The sequence below is a fragment of the Anopheles maculipalpis genome, chromosome 2RL (assembly GCF_943734695.1).
Source record: "Anopheles maculipalpis chromosome 2RL, idAnoMacuDA_375_x, whole genome shotgun sequence".
NCBI classification, from domain to species: domain Eukaryota; kingdom Metazoa; phylum Arthropoda; class Insecta; order Diptera; family Culicidae; genus Anopheles; species Anopheles maculipalpis.
Genome location: NC_064871.1, coordinates 76,211,140 through 76,235,859, shown reverse-complemented (window position 1 = coordinate 76,235,859; position 24,720 = coordinate 76,211,140). Strand labels below are relative to the sequence as shown.

The 24,720-nt window shown below is 41.7% G+C and overlaps 8 non-coding genes across 8 annotated transcripts; all 8 read right to left on the bottom strand.

Moving 5' to 3' along the window:
• Positions 1–6,140: 6,140 nt before the first annotated feature.
• Trnap-ugg (transfer RNA proline (anticodon UGG)) lies at positions 6,141–6,212 on the bottom strand. Its single transcript has one exon. It is a non-coding gene; the product is annotated as a tRNA-Pro (tRNA).
• A 143-nt stretch (positions 6,213–6,355) lies between these two features.
• Trnap-cgg (transfer RNA proline (anticodon CGG)) lies at positions 6,356–6,427 on the bottom strand. The gene has a single exon. It is a non-coding gene; the product is annotated as a tRNA-Pro (tRNA).
• A 142-nt stretch (positions 6,428–6,569) lies between these two features.
• Positions 6,570–6,641, bottom strand: Trnap-ugg (transfer RNA proline (anticodon UGG)). The gene has a single exon. It is a non-coding gene; the product is annotated as a tRNA-Pro (tRNA).
• A 143-nt stretch (positions 6,642–6,784) lies between these two features.
• On the bottom strand, positions 6,785–6,856 carry Trnap-ugg (transfer RNA proline (anticodon UGG)). The gene has a single exon. It is a non-coding gene; the product is annotated as a tRNA-Pro (tRNA).
• A 143-nt stretch (positions 6,857–6,999) lies between these two features.
• On the bottom strand, positions 7,000–7,071 carry Trnap-ugg (transfer RNA proline (anticodon UGG)). The gene has a single exon. It is a non-coding gene; the product is annotated as a tRNA-Pro (tRNA).
• A 143-nt stretch (positions 7,072–7,214) lies between these two features.
• On the bottom strand, positions 7,215–7,286 carry Trnap-ugg (transfer RNA proline (anticodon UGG)). The gene has a single exon. It is a non-coding gene; the product is annotated as a tRNA-Pro (tRNA).
• Positions 7,287–7,429: 143 nt separating this feature from the next.
• Trnap-ugg (transfer RNA proline (anticodon UGG)) lies at positions 7,430–7,501 on the bottom strand. Its single transcript has one exon. It is a non-coding gene; the product is annotated as a tRNA-Pro (tRNA).
• A 143-nt stretch (positions 7,502–7,644) lies between these two features.
• Trnap-ugg (transfer RNA proline (anticodon UGG)) lies at positions 7,645–7,716 on the bottom strand. The gene has a single exon. It is a non-coding gene; the product is annotated as a tRNA-Pro (tRNA).
• Positions 7,717–24,720: the final 17,004 nt, after the last annotated feature.

The following is a 24,720-nucleotide window of genomic DNA, read 5'->3' as shown; positions in this document are numbered from 1 at the left end:
CTTATGTACAATCATCAAACATCACCAACATCCGTGTTTGTTGCGCTATTAGCAAAAGAATTAACGCAAATTTGCCGCATGCCTTCAATGGCGCTGGATTTAAAGACATGCCATCAAATAAACCATACTGGATCAATCAAACCATGCTCCTGAATCAATCACAAATAGTTTTGATTATTGCAAATTATACTTTTCAATGCAGTTTTGATGTTAACTATTTATAATTTAACTTATATTTTAATTAATTTATTTCTAAACCGATTGTCAGCACATTAGCTAAAAAAAGAAACAATCTCTCAAAACCCCTGAACGTGTAATCCCCTCAAAACCTCATTACCATAAATTTCTACCACTAAAAAGGCTCGTGAGTAAGGGCAATAAAACTCAAACCCAATTCCTGCCGCCCAACAAACCCCGTCCAACTAGCCTCCATCAAGGCATGTTTGCACGAAGAATAATAAACTTGTCATCTTTGGTAAACTCGCGCCCGCCAGGCGTTGCAGAAGTCTCTACTTACGTGCTGGTGGTACTGGCGGTACCGGAAAGAAGGAAGAAGGAAGTGGCACAAGCAACCATACACGGGCAGAATCGAGGCGCTGGGAGCGGCGGTGGTGGAGCTCGTATGAAGCTCGTTGACAACCGTATTCCAAACTTCGCGCGCGCAGCCTTCGCCAAGGAAAACGAGCGCTGACAGTGCCCAATGCCTACCGGATTTACGCCCAGTTGCCTGCTCCTGTTGCTGTTTCTTCTGTCGTACCGTGCCGGTGGATTAATCCCCCGCCTGATGATTGTTTTTGTTCCAATGTTTCCCTTTTAGGTTTTGCTTCATTTGAAGACGACTGCCCAAGTCTCGGCAACTCATGTGCAGTGACGCCCGTACTTCATCGACCGACCATTTTCAACGGATGTTTATGTAAGAGCTTAGTTTTTGTTTGGATTTTTGGCCTTTCGGTAGCTTGCCATCAACCTACGGTGAGGATCGGGAGAGGGAGAGAGAAGGTACAACAACCACCTGGGAAGAAAGAACGGACCCCCCACACACACACACACACACACACGTGCAAGGCCTTGTCTCTTTGCCAGGGCCGATGACTTCGGGAGCGGGATCCTGAAGGAACGCGAACAAAACCCGCGCCAACGAACCAGACAATAATAATCCCTTTATTTATCGTTTGGATACGCAATTAATTAGTTTACGTTAATGAATATGCACAATTTCGCTCGCAGACTGACGCAATGGCAAACCGGTCGCGGTGGGCGGTAAAGAGTGACCCGCCGAGATGTGCTGACAGCGTCTAATAAAGACCCTGGCTATAACGTCCTCCGGAGCTTCTGCGTGGCTTAGTGCAGTAAGGATCGCGCTCTATCTCTCTTTCTCTTCTCCAAAGATCGATCGAACTGTCATCCGTGTTGCCACCGACGGGATCTGCGGGAGTTCCTCCTGCACAAGGGGTGCCGTACAAGCCCTCTAGACGCCGTACCGTACGACAAAGGTCCCAGGCGCCCCATATGTAGGTTATAATTCACCTTCGCCTTCGCTAGAGGGCGCATCCGCAATGCAACCCGCGGGAGGTAAATTGATGGCAACCACGGACGTACTGTTGGATGATGCAGTAATATATGAGATCGCGAGCCGCACCCACTGCACCATGTCGGTGCAGTTTGTATCCTGCGCTGCGGTAGGTAGACATGCACATCCATTAGGCGTGAGTCGCGAATATCGTCTAGACGTGAGGAACTGCTCCCATCTCCCGGGGTTTTTTTTTGCGCGGCACTCTGTCGACACGCACCGCCCAGGATATCGGTTTAAGAAGGAAAGAAGGAAATTATGATGGCATGCAGATGAGTTCGCCTGGTTGCGGCAAATAAATAGACGACGGTAGACGTCGAAGGTCGGCCCGAAGCGACGTTGCAGGGAGTCGCGATTTCACTTCGGAAGGTCATCATCGCTTGCCATTATAGAGCGGGATATACCCATTGCCCATCGAAGTGATTGATTGTTTTCTTATTTATCCTTTGGTTCCCCTTTTTTTCGAGAGTCTGGGACAGCAACAACTGTGGCAACTACATTAAACACGAGCACACACTTTCCCCATACATTGTCCCATTGGACAAAGTCAACTGTCAACTGTCTGCCAGTCTTCTTGCCTATTTCCACTCGTTAAAACTTCTTCTGTTTAGGCTTTTTTTTTCTTTCCCAGCAAATATTTGCTACCGCCGGCAAACAAACTACCGGCATAACGCAGCGAATTATCCGACAAGTGGCTTAGGAAAATGTTTGTTTGAAGCTTCCTATTTTCTGTTTGCCCATTCTACTGTTTGCTGCGTGTAAACACAATGGGAAGTTATTGAGTGAAGTGAGATTATTGTGGGAATTTTCATGCCCTTTGCTGGTGTTATTTCACTGTTTTTTTTAATCAACTGTTGATGTCCGATGTGTTGTAATAATTAGATATTTTGATATTACATCGATGCATATTGTGAAGTAAGCCTCTGCAAATGTTAGGCACCAATTTGATTAGGATGTTCAAAAACGCAAGGAAAAAGTAAATATTCGATCCGAAGTATGTACAATCTTGCAAAAACGTTATTAATTTCAAAAGTTGTCCAAAACCATGTCCAAATATGGCCAATTTAGTTTGCTAACCAGGCTTTAGTTGGTACAAGATAAAGGTTTAAATTACTCTACTTCAATCTACCCAGATGTTGGATGATTTTTCCCAGTCTCATTATTTGTCACCAAATTATATGCAAAATGAGTAGATAAATACAACTATTAAATAATTGAGAAGAAAAGTCAAATCAATTCACTACCTAGAAACTGTGAAATAGCTGATATTTAACCATAATCGTAACCATAAGCACATTTAACAAATTAACCATCAATTGTGAACGATCGGATACCCATTACTGGACTGCTCTTTTGCTAGATTCAGCCCGATCCCGATATGCAAATCATCCAACGCTTTCCCGTCTCACCTTTGGCTATAAATATTGCCAACATCTTTCATCAAAACTGTTCATTCCTGCCAGCGGAGCCAATCTGACTTGCATAATCTTTACCCATGGGAGTTTGCTGGCTGGACGAAACTTATGGGTTCGACCTTTTAAATAACATGCGCATTTTATGTCGATACAACCACCAAACCCATGTCTCACGATAGGATGGAGATTTTCGGTTGTAGTGTTTCTTTTATGGTTGCACGAAGTTAAAGAAAATCTTTTTTTTTAACACTTCTGTCTCAAGTCCGCTGCATCCCTCGTCGACGGTGTGTGTTTTACGATCATCTGCTGATCCAGGCTTAAGATTTGGTGAGTTTATGCACTTAGGCGACGCACAGATGGATGGTGTGGCGTTTTATTTCACACCTCCTATCGATGTCTGGCCGGCGACGAATCGTGTTTCATTGCGGGCTGCAAATTTTACGATCCACCCAACTGCATTGAGCACAAATGACCACCAGCTTTGATGGTGGAGGAAGTTCATTGGAAATTTAAATGTGTGTGACTTGAAATTGTACCCTACAATTAAAAGTTTACTTCAAAAATAACGAAATTCTATTTGATAAAATTAAACCAGAAAATTAATATCGGGAGTTTAACCGAGTATGCCCGGGATAAGGCAAAGAATAAGGAGGAAATGCCTTATCAATAGAATTATAACATTTATTCAACACAAGCGGTGTTGACAATACCGCACTGGACCGTCATAATTAATTATAAAAATAAAAATGAATATCGGGAAGCATTGGGTTTATGTAATTTAGAGCTGCTTAAGTATGCGATTGCATACGAACAGGCGTTGGTAGAAATATTTTATTGTTCATAAGAGAATTAGAATGCAAATTATATTTTTAAAAAGCAATACAAATACAATCGAAAACATTCAAATTCCTCCATTTCACCACGCAACATCAATTCACTCATCCAACAAATCCATCGATCCATCCGCACAACTCGAAATCTTCCCCATAATTCTCTCTCTCACGATCTCTCGTGTGCTCACCTTTTTAAAATCTCTCCATGATCCGCCAGCATTTTATTTCCGTCATGGCATGCCAATGCGTGTGGCGCTTTTACGCCACCGAAGCGCCTCGAGCTGAAAACACATCCATCCCGTCGAAACCACCCAAAATGCGTACGGCGGCATACATCAAAGCGTTATCATTACAAAATGGCCGTAAACCGTGGCCAAACGTTACGACTTTAACGCGTGGACACAGCACCGCGAGAAGCGTCGTCCCTTTACCCGGTGATCCATCAAACTGTGACTCCATCGCGGCATCATCAACATCATCATCCCCATCCTGTCCCGTCCCCATGATGGGTTTCGTGGTTTGGTAGCGGTACGCGGTCACGGTTAAGTGTTGAATGTATGTTTTTATCCATCCCATCACCCGTCATCCTTTCGTCAGCTCGAAAAGCTCATCGAACGCCATCTTATAGATTTTCGGGGCGCGTTGCGACGCGCTCAATTGCAATTGCCAATCATTGGCCATTTTTGGGGAGGTCTTTCCGGTTTTTGTGAGTTTTCTTTTTCAGTTTTTTTTAAGATGATCATTTCTGGCAAAGCGCAGGGAGGACATAACGAGGAGTGGAGAAGAATGTCTTGAGTAGAATTTAAAAGTGTGAAACACAGTATCCAGCTACCAACTGTGCCCGAGTATATAATCAGGCCCGGTAATAAAAGTTGAAGTGTAGTTTGAGTTGAATAATCAAGCTACCACTTAGGGTAAATGTGACTTTTTTTTGTTTTCGATCGCATTGCGATCGTTGCCATCGGCTACCGGTGTTGAGTTGCTTTGAAATGTTAAAATTTTGACACCCTTATGTGAAGATGATTGTTTGAAGAGCAATAAAAAATGCTGAATTTATTTTGTTATTAATTAACATATAAAATTTAAGGCTTTTAATGCATGTTGATATTTACACAAAATAATAAAAGATGCAGTACAGTATTTTTTAAATAATGTACAAAATCAATTCGCTAAAATGACTTAGAAATAACTTTAATCGTATGTGAAGACAATAAACGTTCTTTCTCACGCTGTGTTTCCATGCCATCCTTAACAAGCCAGAAAAAGTGTGAGAAATAAGAAATAACCGCTTAAGAACATTTTAACAACTCAACCAACCCATCAAGTGTACTGACTTGGACCACCAACGTCGAACAGCAAACGAGATCGAAGTATTAGAGCGAATCATCATGAATTAGCAACAAGACACACGAAACAACATCACCAACGAAAAAAGGAAACAAATACATAAAAACAAATTTTCTCACAGAACACTACATTTTGGAAGATTTTGATGTTTTTGGCTTAATAAAAAAGCAAACAAACACAAATTTTAGCATTGATGGCTGCAAAAAAAACGAATACTTCCCCGCCTTATCGACAAGCCGTTTCAAACCCACTCGTCAATCGGTCCCGATCTGGACTGCTCGGTCGTTTCGGGTCAGAAAGTGTGAAAAATAATCTACCAAAATGGCGGTATTCAATGTGTTTTTTTTACTGAGAAAAAAGGAAGGACATGAGAAGCATAGCAGGATGGCAAGCCGACGAAGGATGCGATGAAGATTGCAATCTTCCCTTCGTTGCGAAACTGATTGCAACAGGACGTGCTGGGTTTAACAGTTGATGGGTCAGCAGCAGCATTGGTATGCTGGCAATTTCCTTTATTTTTCCTTCTTCAATGTTTGCTATATGTTTTCTGCTGACCCATCACGATCGTATTTTGCATGAGTGATCAATGTGATCGCCCTTGCTTGAAAGATCTCGGAATATTCCGGTTGAATGAGTTTAGCGCTAAGTCACGATGAGTGGGCTATTTTGCTGTGGTTCTCAAGCCAAAGGGAAATGCCGGAATGTAATACGGTTTAATGCACAAAGTCATAAAGATTGCATCAAAACGTGTGCGAAAATTTTGCTTCATAAAATTCTACCGGGGACGTGCTAGAAATGATTGATAAAAAAGTTAACAAAACCGTAACTTATATAAACGTATTTCAACTGATAATTTGTTACCTATAAAATAAAGTCATTCTTAAATTTTAATGGTAGTATTAAACTAAATCGTAATGACAGAACTAGCATGACAAATTTGATAATATTATCTCGACCTTTGCTATAAAATACTGAGGGCTCAACCGGGATTTGAACCCGGGACCTCTCGCACCCAAAGCGAAAATCATACCCCTAGACCATTGAGCCTACAGAAACAATAGAAGCCTCACACAAGCGATGACACAACGGTCAGATGACTCTGTTCACAATAAAGTAGTGTGACCTCACAATGCCCAACATCTAATGAAAGGTTGCACAACAGTTTCTCCTCCTTTGCTGCAAAATACTGAGGGCTCAACCGGGATTTGAACCCGGGACCTCTCGCACCCGAAGCGAAAATCATACCCCTAGACCATTGAGCCTACAGAAACAATAGAAGCCTCACACAAGCGATGACACAACGGTCAAAGACGCTGCTCACAATAAAGTAGTGTGACCTCACAATGCCCAACATCCAATGAAAGGTTGCACAACAGTTTCTCCTCCTTTGCTATAAAATATTGAGGGCTCAACCGGGATTTGAACCTGGGACCTCTCGCACCCAAAGCGAGAATCATACCCCTAGACCATTGAGCCTACAGAAACAATAGAAGCCTCACACAAGCGATGACACAACGGTCAGATGACTCTGTTCACAATAAAGTAGTGTGACCTCACAACGCCCAACATCTAATGAAAGGTTGCACAACAGTTTCTCCTCCTTTGCTATAAAATATTGAGGGCTCAACCGGGATTTGAACCCGGGACCTCTCGCACCCAAAGCGAGAATCATACCCCTAGACCATTGAGCCTACAGAAACAATAGAAGCCTCACACAAGCGATGACACAACGGTCAGAAGACGCTGCTCACAATAAAGTAGTGTGACCTCACAATGCCCAACATCCAATGAAAGGTTGCACAACAGTTTCTCCTCCTTTGCTATAAAATACTGAGAGATCAACCGGGATTTGAACCCGGGACCTCTCGCACCCAAAGCGAGAATCATACCCCTAGACCATTGAGCCTACAGAAACAATAGAAGCCTCACACAAGCGATGACACAACGGTCAGAAGACGCTGCTCACAATAAAGTAGTGTGACCTCACAATGCCCAACATCCAATGAAAGGTTGCACAACAGTTTCTCCTCCTTTGCTATAAAATATTGAGGGCTCAACCGGGATTTGAACCCGGGACCTCTCGCACCCAAAGCGAGAATCATACCCCTAGACCATTGAGCCTACAGAAACAATAGAAGCCTCACACAAGCGATGACACAACGGTCAGAAGACGCTGCTCACAATAAAGTAGTGTGACCTCACAATGCCCAACATCCAATGAAAGGTTGCACAACAGTTTCTCCTCCTTTGCTATAAAATACTGAGAGATCAACCGGGATTTGAACCCGGGACCTCTCGCACCCAAAGCGAGAATCATACCCCTAGACCATTGAGCCTACAGAAACAATAGAAGCCTCACACAAGCGATGACACAACGGTCAGAAGACGCTGCTCACAATAAAGTAGTGTGACCTCACAATGCCCAACATCCAATGAAAGGTTGCACAACAGTTTCTCCTCCTTTGCTATAAAATATTGAGGGCTCAACCGGGATTTGAACCCGGGACCTCTCGCACCCAAAGCGAGAATCATACCCCTAGACCATTGAGCCTACAGAAACAATAGAAGCCCCACACAAGCGCTTATCGCTTTAAATTTAAATGTTCCTGTTTTAGTTCATTGATTCGTCGTAACAAAAAATCAACTGGTAAATGCATTTGGCTTGCTCTTGTCTTCGAAACTAAAAAAGACGCTCTATACTACCGGTGGCACGAATCACTTTATCGTTAATGTGCGTATCGACTAATGAATGCGTCTGTTCGTCATTTTATTCCAGGCGGGATCTTCTATCCACTGGCCGCGTCTCTCCATCAGACCCCTTCACTCACTGCCCCAATATAATGATCATTCCGGGTGGTCTTCGCCCATCGAAACGTAACGCGGTATCGTCGCTTTACGTGTTCATCATCAAGCGGACTTGTATCGCGAGCGCCTGAGTATCTGCGGGTGAGGCACAACACTGATCGAACACGTAACGTAATCTTACCGATCCGTTCCTTCTACCCCTGCCTGGCGTGGAGTTTTAATTTCTTTCCTTTTATTACGATCTAGGACTAATGACCAGGGTGTTCCGCTCGGGCAAGGGATCGGGTCGCTGTGGAAGGGCTGCCAACGCCAACAGCACCCTACATTAAACAGCAAAAGGGTTGGTGGGCTCATGATATCGACACCGATGAAGATACAGATCGGTCTGGCCAATGTTGTGTAGTCGAGTTTTATGTCTTCTTTACCTTAACGACAAAACAGCCATAGATTTACGGGCTAATCGAGTGCTGTTCTTTGATTTCCTATTCCGATTTACGCATCCAACCGAGTCTGACACTATCCCGAAGATGATGTTGTAAATGACAATCGGAATGTGAATGATATTGTTTCTTATTTTTTATTGCTCTCCTTCCTTGGGGCTAGAAGAGGGAAGCTTCAAACAACAATAAAATCCAACAACCTAATCCACCGTAAAAGTATGTCACCAACCCTGGACATTACAGACTGACGAATACTTATGGAAAATTAATGATGAACCCGCAGCAACCACCATTACCATTTCGCACAGGATGTGTCGTGCATTGGACGGGACACAACTGCGCTTCGAGTCGTTCGTATCGTCATTAGAAAGCCGTTAAATGTTGTTGCTTTCTATCATCATCCGTATTGCCGTGTGTTTTTTGTTTTGCTAATTTTATATGAATGATAAGTTTCGAAAGTAGCGTCGTTAAATGCTTCCGTTTTTGTGGAAGCATTCCTCAAGTTCCTCAAGTTATGCCTGGAGCTTTCACAAATTTTACATTCACCGATCGCTTTCCTAATAATTTGTCCACGGTAAAAGGAGGCCACATTTTGAAAACGAAGTTATACTGTGCTGTAAGCCCAAAAGCCATTCTTATACCAAAAATAATTACATTTCCCCAGTCTAGAAGCGAGTCGATTGCAAATCCTGTAATTAAAACGTCTTCCTAGAAAGATACAAAGTAAAGCAGATCCCTTTCCGAACAAAACACTTACCGCAAATGAAGCTCACACAAACCTCAATAGACTCGTCAGCCATTCGTCACAGAATAAATTACTGACCATCAACCGGACACAATAATTATCGCTATATCGTGTGCGGCAAAAATACTGAACAACTACTGATTTACGACTGGGTACGGGTAGTTCAATGGATCAGTCAAAGCCCAGCATTTCCGATTGACTTTTCTCTGTGCTTGTGTGTGTGTGTCCTTTGTCGGTACAGGATCAAAGCAGTTTCCCTTGCAATCATTTAACCTTTTTTAATTGAATCGTATCTTTACCCAACCGTTCTACGGTCTAATGCAAAGGAACGCCGAAACCAGGACATCCCAAAAACGGTTGAAAGTCCCACGCAAAAGCTCAGAGAATAGAAAGGGAGAGTAATCCTATCACAACATTGGTAACTTTCTACGCTCATCTCTTCACTCAGGGACACCGAATAATTAGGGATTGGTTTTGCGGAGTCCGTCCGTCCGTCCATCGATTATTGGTTCGGGAAAAGGCAAGCAAATTGTTTGTAAGCAATGAAGGTTCGGGTTCTGCTTGATGGCTTTATTTGTCGCTGTCGGCTAGTGTCGTGAAGAAGCTTACAAATATCTGGACCCAGTTTTGCAGAGATCAACCTATTGCACACGAACCTATTGTGGGTCGATACAGGTGAAAGATGTCACATCAGGTGGGCTGGCAGTGTGTGAAATTTTCTACTTAAAAGAAGAATTAAGTACAGCATAAATCGTTCTATGTGTTGAAGAAACAAAAGTTTGAACGTATGAAAAAGTGCCGAAAAGGAATGATGTCTGCGTGCCGCAATTCAATCGGACCGGTAAATAAACGACCAGCAATCACCGACAGACGATGTGCAAAACGTACGCAGGAAGCAATAATCAATTACAATCGAAAGAAATGTTGTCGGGCTTACGCGTGAAGTCAATACAGGGTAGTTGAAACGATCGTTCTATTTGTCTTCAACCCGCCAAAAGTACGTCATGAGCAATGAAATGCTAAAAAGAAAAAGAAACTTCCTCAGTTAAAGCACGTTTGTCTCGTCTAGAGATAATTATACAAAAGATTTTAATGATGGAGTTCGATTGCAAGCGAAGAACCCCCGTCAGAGTAATACGAGTTGTTCTTAATTAAATTTTTAAGCAATTTATTCAAAAATCTCCAAAAAAAAACATCCATTTTTTATTTTGGTTTAAGTATTACAGCTCGGTGCTGTATTTTCAACTCTTCTTTAGCTGATTTTGTACAAAAATCTCAAGGCATTTATATGATTGGATTCAAGTTACGCCTAAAAAAGAAACTCTGTTAAGAATGGTTTAAGTGGTTGTCGTCAATAATGGTATGCAGCGAAAGACAATTCAGTACGGCTCAAAGCACGATGCTGAATTTGGGGATCAGCAAAATGCGTAAAAGCATTAGGAGAAAGAGGGATATCAGGCGGATTCGATCACAGGATAGTAGTGAGAATATAAGTTTTTTTTTAACACGCAGGACCATATGATTGAACACAGAAACAAATATAAAAAAAAGATTATTAATTTTTGTGTAAAAATGTGACAAAATATATGTTTTGTGGTGCGTTAAAAGAAGCAATTCGTGAAATGGATCAAAAGAAAGACGACTGCAGGACGCTGCCTTTGTTACAGGGCGCAACTAATTTCCTTTACAGTGGGTAAAATTTTTATCATATTTCATTAAGGAACTTTCTAATTAATTTACGAACATCATGTCAACTTTACAATTTAATTTTTTTAATCAAATGGAAGGTTGTATTCGCATAGCCAATGGACCAACAAGACAGTAAAGAAAGCCCACCGTCGTTTAAAAACAAAATATACAAAAGACTACAACGCCTGCATACGTAGACGAAAGCGACGAACCCTTTGCAGGACACGCTTCAAAGTTGATTGCGATATTTCAATAAATTTTGCTTTCTTTTATTCTTATACATACGATGCAAATAAACACCAATAGACTCCTCTTATTGAAGAAATAAGTACTGTCTTCGTTGCATTTCGTTCGTTGCTATACTTTATTCATGTAGAGAAATATGTATATTTTGTGCTCTCTTTCAGCACCAACACCCTTAACCTTTAACGCTTCAAAACGACCCCCAAATCAAGTAGCAAATTGGGAACAAAAATATCATAAAATAAGGAAAATCGACCATAAAACTCGTTATTTTAAAAAAGCAAACTACCCACTCTGGGCGAGCAATCGCGCTCCGTCGCTACTCTCTCCACTGATTTGAGTGGTCCGATAAATGGTCAATTCGCAATTTGTGACGTACCGAACAGTCATCGTTCGACGGTGCAATGTGTGCGGTCGGCGAAAAAAGGAAGGTGGTGGCGATAAATATCCGCGCGGTGTGAATTGTAGAGTGAGGTAAATTTGCATAAATCACCGTTTCGAGCGAACAGCACGTACCCTTTTCGGAACCTTTCGTCAAACCGAATTCGAGCACGTTTGTTTTGCGTTTTCGTGTTCCATGGCCGAAAACGGTCGTGCCCTCGGTCCCTCGAGGGTTTCGGGTCGGTCCGCTGAATTGCTGCCGCTCCTTTTCGGAGAATTGAAAGTAACTGTATGATACTTTACACCCAGAACGATTGTGGCAAACAGAAGTCGAACATATGGAACAAGAAACGGAATGGAACAGTTATCCTGAAGCATCAGGGGTAAGTATATGAATACTGCCGTTCAATACTAATGTAGTCTCATGTACGTTTTACTTCTTACTCATGCTTTAAACGCAAACTTGCAGTGAAATTTTAAGTAAGACCTTCACAATCTTAAAAGGAACATTTTTACACAGTACACCACACAACAACCGTCAACTGTCTGTCCACATTTGGGCGCGGTGTGAAGTGATAAAATGTCTGCACACACTGCATCAAGACGGTCCAAAAGCTGAATGAAATAAAACAAACATCAGAAAGAAACAAAAGCGACAGTGGATGGACACACACGCAGTGGCCGTACCGCGTGCCGGTACTGGTTTTAATTAGCTGGCCAATGTCAATCGCCATATTGAGAACTGGCCGGTCACTAGGCGGACGTGAGGGTAATTAATTTGCGGAAATTGCTTTTAAAGGTGAAAAATTACGACACGCCACTTCGGAGAATTTTGGGGATGGATTCGAACGGAAAAATATTTCATGCCTGCAACTTAGAGTTTCGTCGCGAAGTTTTAAGTTGCTGTTTTCGAGCATGATTGGAGCTGTAGAAGTGGAAGAAAATATTTCATTTAATAGAAATTATATTTTTTATAATTATTCCGCATAATGTTAAACATAAAAGCTATCAACGAACAGGAGATTCACATCGAAGACTGCGAAAAGAAATTCAACATCTTTATTAAGTAAATAAAATTATGTCTCATGTGTCCCGATAATGTCCATTTTGTGTATTATTTAAATCTTTCTTAATTCGAACGAACCATAATTTACTCGAGATTACAATTTAAAATTAAATTATTGTCTTTCTGCTATTCATTTTCTCCCTTCTCGTCAAAACGACAGCATGATGATTGAATTAAATAATTCCCCACTGTTTTCCTCCCCAAATCATCTTTCCCTGCATCGAGCACGGTATGGTGGACGATAGCAATCTTAACGTTCGCCTGCTAAATTGCTTTGCCAACAAAACAAACAAACATTGTCCGTACAATTATTATCGCAATTATGTCAATTTGGTTGATTTGATCATGGTCCCGAAAACATTGCGTTACATATTTTTCATCCCATTACACAGTTACCTCCCCATCACCCTCCGCCGGTTTGGCCGCAACATTCTCGCAAGCCAGTTTCTTTTCAATAAAGTACAAAGCTCCAAATGAGCTTCCGCAGCCACCTGTGCCTGGCAAAGGAGACCTCGGGGAGAAAACTCTAGAATCGAGCGGTATACAGCCGAGAAAAGGCTCACAAACATGGAAAAAGAAGGAGAAAAAAGTGAAGAAGAATAAAGGAGAAAAAAACTGTAACAAATTATTCGCTTCATGGCCGCCGGGTGAATGTTGTTGGAGCCTGATTTCATGTAAGAATCAAACCAACAGCAAAAAATAAAACACACCAAAACGATCGAGGAAAAATCCCCAAAACACGAGCATTCGCTCTTCTACTGCAAAAGCTTACGCGATTTTTGGTCCAGTATCCCGAGTGTCCTTTTCTGTGCTGAATGTGGTTTCCAGCCCGTTCATTCTTAATTTGTCCGGCAGGCGATTATATTCTGCCAAGTTTTATTTATTTTTATTTTCCATTTCACTTCTTTTCAATTCAACGCACTTTACTTACTTTTTTCATATGTTTTTTTTTGTTTTGTTTTGTCTTTATCTACATCTGTGTCTGTGTTTGGCTTAGTTTGCATTGCTTTCTACGCCGGAGTTTGTTTTTTAACTCTTTTGCCTCCACCCTGAATTGGTTTCGCTGCTAATTTTCTCCACTGTAACTGTTTGCCTTTCCTTTTGGTTGCTGAGGGGTTTTGTTGCCGGAACCATAGGGCGACGACGGTCGATTCGGTCGAACCCTGATACAGAATGCACACTAATTGCTGGAACGCCAGGGCAAGACGCTTACTGGCGAGACAAAACTGCTTGTTTTACTTTTTTTTTTGCTGGCGCTTCTTGCTCTCAATGAAACATTGTAATTTTAATTCTTGTTTTTTCTCCGTTTTGTTTGTTCCTTCCTTTCTTTATTTTTAATAACGCTACATTATGAATATACGAAGCTAATTGATTTATTTGTTGAACTGTTTTGTGGCTTCCATTTTTGTTGTTGAAATGTGTAAAGTTTTAAAAGATTTTTTGTTTGGTTCGCAATAAATATTTCAACTACATCTCCAAAGCATGTAACACGCTTGCTTCTAGCAACTTCCTTTAGCTTGCAATCGTTTCTTCAGTAAAGCAAAAGAAAATTGAAACAGATGACTGCAAGAAGCCATGGGGAAAGGGAAGTGCCAGGCATTGCCGAAGCTGGGTTCGCTTGGCGGGATAATAATATGCAGCATAATGCCGTGCGCTTTTATAATAAAAGTCAAAAAATCATCCTGGGTGGTCTCCGTGCTGGATGCGATGCGAAGGAAACAAAAAGAAAATAACACACACACAAACACAAAAGAAAAAACAACGTTTATTCGAAGGCCAACCCCAGCCTTCAACCAACCAACGTTTCGATCTTGTATATTGCCTTCCCGGTTGTGTCTGCGTACGTACGTGTGTGTGCTTTGTTTTGGTTTTTATTTTCCCGTATCGTTGTCAAAAGGTTTTTTTTTTACAGTGACGAGATAAAGCTGAACAGAGCGTTGACAAACGGAAAACCCCCAAACCGCGACACGTGCAGTTCGCGCTAGAAAAACTGCCATGTTGCCACAGGTTTTGCGTGTTAGACACGGAGGGGTGGGGAGCATTGGGTTTGGCTGGCATGATAAAACTTCGATAGACGACAAGCGACATGCTTAATTTAGTCCTGTTTTATTGGCCTGACACACGAGAAAAACTTTTTTATTGAGCAATATAAGGCTAAGCCGTTACGATGGCTCGTTGTAAAGTTTTGTCCCGGTGCTTCTTCTCCTGATATCTGCCCCAACAGGGCAGTGTGGTCGTGTGCAGTTAGTTTTACAGATTTATTGCATAAAGGAAAAGGCTTGGTACGGGATTTGTTGTTATTTTATTCGATTATTTGATTTATCTTTAAATATTCTCAAGATTTTGATATCATTTTGGAAAAGTGTTTAAATATTTTTATACGACTTTTATTTTTTGGTTGTTTAACCATTTATTGAAATCTCGAAATATTCCTCTTAATACAGTATTTATAATTTAACTTTTTTGTTATTTTTTATGAAAATTCAAATGGTTTTAGAAATATATTTTAGTAATATATTATTTTTATGTATTGAATATTTTATGTCTTAAATATTATTAAATATCAAACTTTGCTTACTTGCTTAGTCAAGCTGTGTCTCATGCTTAAAAATATAATATTTCATTTGTTTGTGAATTTTGTTAGATGATTTTTAGATTATTTTTACATGTTTTATCTGTATTTGGCTATTTTATTAAATGTATCCTCATTCGTAGAAAAATTTTATTTTTCATTTCTATTACTAACGCAAGTCAAAATCAGCAAGGACACGTTTATCGCCAATCTGCACCGTCGCATACGCCGTTTATTGCATCTTGTTGCCCTTCGCACCCAATCGCACGCCCAAACCCTTGCGCCTTCAAACACCGCGATCGTACATCGCACGAAAACCATCACCATCCACCAAAAAGGGAAAACAAAAACTTCCATTTGCCCGCACGCCAAAGCGATCAGCCAGCGGCCAAACGTTCGATTGAAATTCGTAGACGGATTAAGGCACGGCAGATGAACTCATCCATAATATTTAGGCAATTTGTGCCTGTGCTGTGTGGTCTTTAGCGATTATTTACCATTTCGGTACGATCGGCCGGTCGTTCCGCATTCGTTCCGCTGGTTCCGCCGCTTCGGTGTTTTCGTGCGGTAGCGAACAACACCATTGTTGAAGCCCACCCCGAAAAGCAGCAGATCAAACGATCGAATGGGGAATGGGATTTTTATCAACATCGATTTTGGCATTCGTACGGCAAGCAACGAACATTTTAGTGTTGTGATGGGTTTTTCTGTTTTGCATTTTTTTTTCTTTTTTTATTATCACTCCACTCTAACCAACGGGTTTGTTCAAATGGCTCAAACAGCAAACCAGAAACAACATCTACGGACGAGCAACGGTCCAAAACTTCGTTTTTTGGGAAAGGATTAGGGTAAATCGGCTAATTAATTAGCATTAGATTAGCAATACAGGTTTATTAGACGCCAGTGTTGCCGCTACCGTCCTGTCCTTCGCCGACGCGATGGCGATCCCGACCATCCATCGAAGCCTAAAGAATCCATCGTTGTTCAGCTAAAAAGCATTTGGGGGAAAAAAAGCACACGCATCCCCGAAAAAAGACCGATTTATTGGTTTCATAAATTAGCAACTGCGTTCTGCTCGCCGATGCACGAAGCAGCGGACAAAATCGGCTAAAGAACCTCGATTTTCCCCATAAATACAGACGTCGAAGTCGCACATCATGTCGGAAAAAAGCAGTGAAAAAAGTGCAATTTATGACTGGATTATTATTGCTGCTTACCGATCAAATCTCACCCACTGCACGTTGCACTTAATCACTTTCCTTATATTCTTGCACTCCAGCAAAAACGCTCGCTCGCTGGTGCTATCAATATTCTCTAAATGGTGTACCGTTTCGTTTATTCCCATTACCCATATGCCACCTACGTTGAAATGGAATTGATTGACCATTTCGTTGCGATCGTAGATCGTATGCAAAATACGATTCCCTGCTTAAGCAGTTCGACAATCGATCAACGAGCTACCGTTCTATAGGTGGTGTTCAGTTCCAGTAGCCGATCGGATGCGACAACGTCTAATGACGTGCCATTTGTCACAGTTTTGAATACACACACTGACGCTGTTCGGGGTTCAGGAGCGAAGAAAAGCATGTGGTTTGAAATTTGCTTACTTTTATGTGCGGTTTACGAAGAGCAAACGGCAAAGATTTAGGGACAAATATTTGCATCTAGAATTTATATAATTGAAAATACGGCGCAAGCCGTCATACTTGAAATAAATAAAATAAAATAAATTAATAATTTATATAATAACTTGAGCCACTCTTAAGAGGCAAAGAGTGGCTCAAGCTTTACTGCCTCTGGAGCTATATGTCGACAATGTCGACTTTCGCTGTCAATTGTAAGGGTGACTAAAGCTCACCTTAGAGATTATGAACTAAGTGTGAATCATCTAGTTCGAAACAATTTTATGGTAGCATTATTTTCTTTGAAATTCATAGCTTGCTTAAATTAAATAGTTTATCCAAATATCGATAGCAAGATACTGGTGACATAAGAATGTTTAACTACTTCAACTAGCAAAACAAGACTTTTAGATTTCTGGAATGTCTGAGTAAATTTTACAACAAAAATGTAGCGACCACCGGGAGTGGACCCGTAGTGAAAGCGACGGTATCGAAGAACTTCACATGGCAGGACCGGGGTGCAAGTTCCATCCAGGCCGCAGTACTGAGGGCTGACTGTCCAGCTACGTGCTATCAGCAAGCTTAGTAAGTTATTTAATATCCAGCATGACGACGGAGGCCTTAAGGCCAAGAAAATGTGATAAGATGTCCAGGGTGTCAATAAGTTCCACTTCTCACCAATAAATCTAGTAGTTTCAACTATGTGGTATTGATTAGACTGTTGAGCTCGGGCTCCATGGATCGCAAACGTAAAGCGCAAACTAAAGCGTTGTGTCAAAATCATTTTTGGGTTTGGTAGGCATAAAAGGTTGAGCGCATTTCTAAACAAACTTTCAAGCGCAAACATTTGTAAATAAATCGTTCTTGCGACGAAAAAAGCAGATAACTAAGGATATTTGCTTATTTTACTATAGTTTTATGAATATTTTACGATATGCTGCCTGTTTTCATCCACCAAGCAAGTTCAAATAAATGTTACGAGTTTCTTTTTGGGGACTGAAATCTCCTGTTTCGTATTCGTCACCGGCAGTCCTTGTGACAATATTTAGTAGTAGCTTGAATACCTAAAAAAGACCAATCTATTCTCTCTTGCAACTGAATTGAATATTTTTCCGCCTTCAAACTAATGTTTATTTCTGAGAACCAATTCGTCAACGGGATTAGCAAGAACAGAACCAAATATTCCTTGGTATCAGATTTAAATGAATGGAAACTCGATTTTCGATTCAGGAACTTTTTAACTCCTGAACTGATCTTACCTATTAGCAGTGAAGCAACAAAGTACACGTTGGTTTGGTGTATTAATCGCAAGATTCGTCAATAGCATCAAGAGAATCGCCCCATAGGCTATAGAAATCGATCATCATTATCCTGACAACAATAACACGTTTCATTCTGATCTTTACAAAATAAATAAATAACTGCCAGCGCAGAGTGATCATTCATCGTCCCTTGTTCTGAGTGTCAGATGCTGTGAAGTGACGAAAAACTGTCACATTTGACAAATATGCTATTCGATCGCCCAAATATGATAGTGTACGGCGTATTCCTGTTTAAATGAAAAAAAATCAAACAGAAACAGGATACGAAGGATTTCCATACTTTTTTCTTCACAATCTCCTTACACAAAGATCGTTCACATGACGACAGCAAACAACGGTAACCGTTCATACATACCCTCCTCAAAACCAGTCTGTCCTTCTCGGGAAAGGTGCCAAAAAAGGCAACACTTTAAGACGCACACAAGCAGCATCGAAACTTTTCACCTAACACACCTTTTTTTATCGTTCCAATTGCCTGCTCCTTTGCAAACACCAACCTACCGAGAAGTCCTTTTAACGTTCTGTTAAGCGAAAGCCATGCGTAAGATTTTGTTGTTTTGACACAAATACAAATATTTACTACTACCACTTTGTTTTTTGTTGGAGCAAAAAAACCCCGACTTTTCTTTTGTGTCTGGCAAGAAGAAACTAGTTTAGGAAAATCTGCGTACGGTGCACAGTGGGACGTTGTTGCTGTTTAACGTAGTTCCCTGAAGATGGTTGACGAGAATGAGAGATCGGGAGAATAAGGATAAGAGGCCACAGACGACAGGCCCAGCAAGACCGTATGTTTTTCTTGGTCCCATTCGCACGATCGTGCACTCAACGTACTTGGGCAGGATTAAAACGAACTAAAAGAACAGAAACATGCACCCGGTAGGGTGCAGTGTTTATTGCGGTTTTAACATTTCTAGAGCATTTCGCACAAGGACATTTCAAGGACTTTTCACAGTCTTGCAAAACTGTGCCATCATTACTGGTTTGGCTGTGAGCTGTGTGTGGTCCTACGTGCTTGTGTTTTTTTTTTCGGGTTGTTTGTTTTTAGAGCCTTACAATGTTGTTGTCAAGCTGTCTGACGGCTGACAACTGGCAGCCACATGTTGATCGTATGTTTTCGCTAGCCGTAGTATCGTTCCCTACGTGAAATATGCAAACTGGTTGATTTTTAAATATCCACTTCGTAGAAAAAAAATCTTTTGATGATCTCTGAATCTTGCAACTACTCAAAAAATGTTGCTTCATAGCTTCATCGCAAAGAAGCAAACTCTCTTATTTTTTCATTTTTAACCCCGAAAAGCGTAATCCCTACACCATCAGCACCATTCAACACTCCATAAATACAATCATCAATCGCTCAAGCCCATGAACCATTTTTATGTGGCTCTCCTCGGACGAGCAGAAACGCAGACGAACAAAAACCGATTACCATAAACCCAAATTTCCTGGAACGAAGGCTCCCTCCATCGGACATTCCAATCGAAGATATCCTTTCTTCAACACCGATCCGATGATCGAACAAAATGCACGATCTCGCTCATTCGCATCCCAGCTCTCCAGTCTCGCGAGTGAGATCACCACGGTTTTGAGACGATTAAACAGAATTGGCAGTCAAAAATCATCAGAAAACGACGATAACTGTCAATCACCGATAAATAAAATACTCCTGGCCGCAAGCGCGGCACCGATTGATGACACACTGCACGATGGCCCCACGCACGTTTTGATTGGAAATTATGAGAAAAGGCACAAAAAATACTAGCGAACGAGGTGATGGGAGGAAATAAATTTCGCATTCAAGTTTGCTATCAAGTTAAACTCTCATTTGCGAACTTTCGATGTTCGAGTTGGGAATGCTGTAAATCACACGAAGGAAGCAAACTCATAAATTGCCCATTTTGCTAATGTTCTCATATTATCGGGTTGTATCTTTATGAATCGAAATGATGAAAATGAACGAGTTGGCAATTATCGTTATGAAATGATAGATATCGAAATTCAAATTCTTTTTATTCTGCGTCTGTTTTTGAGCAGTTTGGATCTCGGTAATCGGATTTGATCTTATTTTTTATTCGTAGACTATCTACTAGATCAAGTATGACTGACAGTATTGAATGGAACTTTTATATTTTTTGATACTTAAGTAGAGGTGCTTTAATACTTAAGTCAATAGTTAAGTTAACTAAAAAACATGCTTGTGAATAAATTGACATTTTATAGCATTCTTTATAGCATCTTCCTGGTCGCTATCAATCCACAGTTTGACTGCTTCTTCTTGCCTTAACGACCACTCTAAGGTCATACTGGTCACCCAATGGCTTAATATACTTCCCGATACTACGTAGTTGGATAGACTATCTGGACGGAATTTGAACTCCGGTCCTGCCGTTTAAAGGCCGGTCCCGCTGTCGCATAGACCACCGACTACAAATTGCATTAAATAACTGTTTTTACAAATTTACTTATAATAATAAAACATTTTATAGCTTCTTGATAGCATCCACAGTTTTATTAGCTCCACTTTGCTTCAGTCAACTTAGCGATCATTGATCGGCTTACATTCACCAAAATACAAGCCACAACACATTCAGACCAAAGATCTGCATCACAGTTTGCCTGCAAACCTAGTTGTAACTACATTGCAGCTCCTGCATCGGAAAAACGAATCACAATCGTTACCGTTCTACATCGTCGGCAAGATCGCACACAGCCGACGTACGCACCATTTCACCGCAATTTCTGCCTTTCGCTGCCTACTTTTACCCAGTTCCGCACGAAAAAAGCAAACAACAAATGCCAACGATCGCTGCTTGATCCGTCTCTGTAAATATTCGCGTAAAGATCGCGGGATCGCAGCGAGCAGCAACGGTAGCTGGGCGCCGGCCGTTGCGAGTTGTTTGTTGCTGTTTGCCACCACCGTCGTCATCGTCTCGTCGTCCGCGCATTTGGCTAATTACCCTTCATTTGTTACGGAACTCGCCCATTCACCGTACCCTCCCTCCCCCACCCTTTCCGTGAACGGAACCGAGAGCCACTGGGTTTTTCGCGGTGGCCCACCCAAGCATTCGAACGTTTGGTAAAATCGACTCTAGGAACGAAAGGTAGCCGCCGGTGGCGCTACGGAACCCGCGTCGGACCGACCGGTCTGGGATTGGTTATTGGGAGCCCCGGGAGGGGTTTTTTTTTTTGGTTCGGCCAATTATTTGCGATTATGAAAAGCCGGCCCCACCCTTTGCTTGAATACTCCCGAATCGATCACGGATTCTGGGATGGTGCACACCGTCCCTCACTCAGGGGAGCTCCCTTTTCCGGCCAGGCTTCTTTCGGTAGTTGATTATTTGTGACCACCGGCGAAGATCGTGTGTGTGTTTGTATGTGAGTTCGAAACCGTATGTGACAGGGCAGCTCTTTTTGGTTGATCTATTCCGTTCCATATGTATGAATTGATTATTTTGTTAGTTTTTGTGTCTTTTGTTGCATTTTTTTGTATCATATATTCTTTACTAGATTGCTGTATTCATACTTCTCGAACAATAAGATGTTTTCTAATTTGTTTTTTTCATTTTGTTCATTTTTTCTAACTACTTTTTTTTCTTTACTAGCCTCTGGCACGTTTTTTACTATTAAATTTATTTTTTATGATTTTTTAGTAGTTCTGTTTATTTCTCTTATGCACTTTTGATTTTTTTATTAACCCCTTTTCATTAATTTTGTTTGTTTATAATTTTTTATTTGTAATTCTTTGTTGTTTCACCATAATTGCCCATTTGTTTTCATCGTTAGAACAATATGCACATAGTCTCAAGCGTAATTCAGCATCTTTTCATGTCAAAATTGTTATTATTATTATTTTTATTAGCCTTTTGCCCATTTATTCGGGTTCTTTTTAATTTCTTAAAAATGTTTTATAGCTTTTATTATCATTATTTTTTTAAATAAAAGTTCAATTGTAACTTTCACATGAAAATGAATGTAAATAAATAATGAAGCATGAATAATCTACAAAACCTATAGTAAACAGTTTAAAATCCCATCATCACACTAAACCGCTCAACCGATGGGGAAATCATCGCCGAAGCGGAAGTAATATTTCCGTAAACTGTCGTTGCTTCGAGCTGGAAGTGGGATTTTCTTAATCTATTGGGACATAAGTAAGATTAGCATATCCCGTCCCGGGTGTACACGGCTTTTCCTCCGTAAACAAACACACCGAGGACCAGACAGACAGCCGGTTACAAATTTATATCCGCATACACTCGAGAACAGTCGAGGGCCCGAAATAAAGAAAAAAAAAACGTCATCTACACCGACCCTCGAAAGAACGTGAGCGAAGCGTACTGCGGGATGATATCGGGCAATGGTTTTCCGCTATAAAGCAGTTGGGTGGGTAGGACCGTGTGTCACTCTTCGCGGTTGACCCGCAAACCAAGAGTTGTCCTTTATCCCCCTGAGATATTTCCAAACCCCCTCCCCCCCCTCCCCCTCGCAAAAGGAGAGCAAACAGGACGGGTCGACCAATCGACATTTCTTCTTCCGTCTTCCTCTTTCGTTTTGGCCGAGGCGATCGAGAGTGGACATTGCGACTGGGCCGTGTTCGATGGTGGTCGGAAAACGGAAATGTCGAAGTTAAGGTTTTATATACTTTTTTTTGTTATACATTTTCATGCTACAACTGGGCTGGTCTGGAGGTCTCTCTCCCGCCAGAATCCTGACCCAGCGATTGGTCTGGCCCCGGAAAAGGCAGCAAAACACAACGCGCTGGACCGCGATCTGAAGGGATACATTACAAGCGACGTTCATTAGGGTAACGTGTGTCTCCGCCAGTGTGAGTGGAAACCCTCGGCCGGAATCGTGCGGGAATCGAAAGCGCGAGACCACCAACGACGCTCGGATGGTTTGAAATTGAAATTAAATTTGTCATGTTTTGAAACGGTTTTAGATATTAATATTATTATTCTTCCGCGCCGTATGTGAACCACGGGGGCGTACCACGCGGTGCGTGGTGAGGACCAGCACAAGAAACCAACAAAAACGCAACAAGAAGATGAGATAGCAAAGAGGGAAAAGGGGCGCGCGACGCCGGAGTACGGTGAACTGAGCTCTTCGAGCAGCACGTTACTTACGTTCCCTGGCAGAAGGGAAAATCTCAAGATAAAAAGCGACGGACGGACTTGAGAGCTGCGACCTCCGGCGATGAGGGAAAATGATGAATGAATGGAAGTCGTCCAGGAGCGCAACCTTGGAGCAGGGCGGCTGTAACGTGCGCGCCCGGGCAATACATTCGTTCTGGCCTATGATTATGTGACCGGTGCAGTCTTACTGTTTGCCCGGTGGAGTCTCGGTGTGGTTCTTTTTTTTTGCCGTTGCGGTGGAGGTTGTTTGTTTTGGTTGTTTATGTCGCACAGCCACCGGCAAATATCAGAACTTTGCGCCACGGATATGTAAGGCAAGGGCGGCAAAAATACATATGTATTAGCGAAACGCTTGCAATTAGCTACAGCCGGCGAGTAATGTGTGTTTTACGACCACTGTTGCCGTACTGATGGACACGGGTTTTAAGCTTGTAGCGTTCAAGTTTTCACGGCAGTGCTCCATTATTTAATACTTTTGAGCTTGTCACCTTTGTCTGCAGTGCATCTTTTGCTTAGTGTTTTATTTTTTAATAAAGTATTAAAAATTAGTATTTAACAGGCAGAGCCTCGGGTGGTCTTGGACAACCTCGGCTGGTCTTGGCCTGCCAGTTCTTTCCTTGACGTAGTTGAAACATTTTAGGATAATCAGTCCTTAGTACACAGAGACGGTCCGGATGGAAAGTGATTTAAGGTCCTAATATCAACAACTTAATTGCAATTATTTTCTAAGATCCTTAAGCTGCTCAATCAAAAGAAAAAAGTAGTCAAAAATTAAAGTATAAATTAATTCCAAGGATATTCCTCTCGGGAGCGACCCGGTGGTATAGACGACAGCGGCACCGATCTTCAAACGGTAGAACCGGTGTTCAAATCCCTCAAGAATCGTCCCCTCGCAGTGAGGACTGATTGTCATTCGATGGCCGGCGTTACCTTAGGTAGATATTGCACTCGAACTCAAAATTAAGTAAAGAAACTTAATCAAACTAGGGGTCCCGGGGAACTAAAATTTCTTCCTCTCTCGTTTTACTTCCGAAATATCTACATGCTGACTAATTCCAGAAATTAAACGATCTAACATTCTCTTACGATCGCGTCACCAACATAATAGCTTCGTGTAACTTCGATAGCCTCGAAAGCCACACGCCACGATTGACCGTAGAAAATAAACGAAATGCCATTTGGAGGACAATTAAATTAATACACTTCAACCTCAAAACAGCCTGCCCAAGATAGTTCTACCACCTACACATATCACCGAAACGGCTCTCTGACAGATCGATGTCAAAACGGGAACCTCCACCCAACAACAACAAAAAAGCACACCATCCAGCGTGGACCACACTGTCGCCTATTCGCCATCTACGGTCACAGGCTTCTAGTTTGGTTCGTAACAGACGTTCGGTCCCCTTCCCATTGGGGCCTGGTGGCATGCCCGAAAATGGGGTTGCCGAAAATTGGACCACACACACGCGCCCGTTCGGGGTTTGGCCGCGGCGGGCCGCACAGGAAGGCCACACAACAGCTAATCATACGGTAGCGGC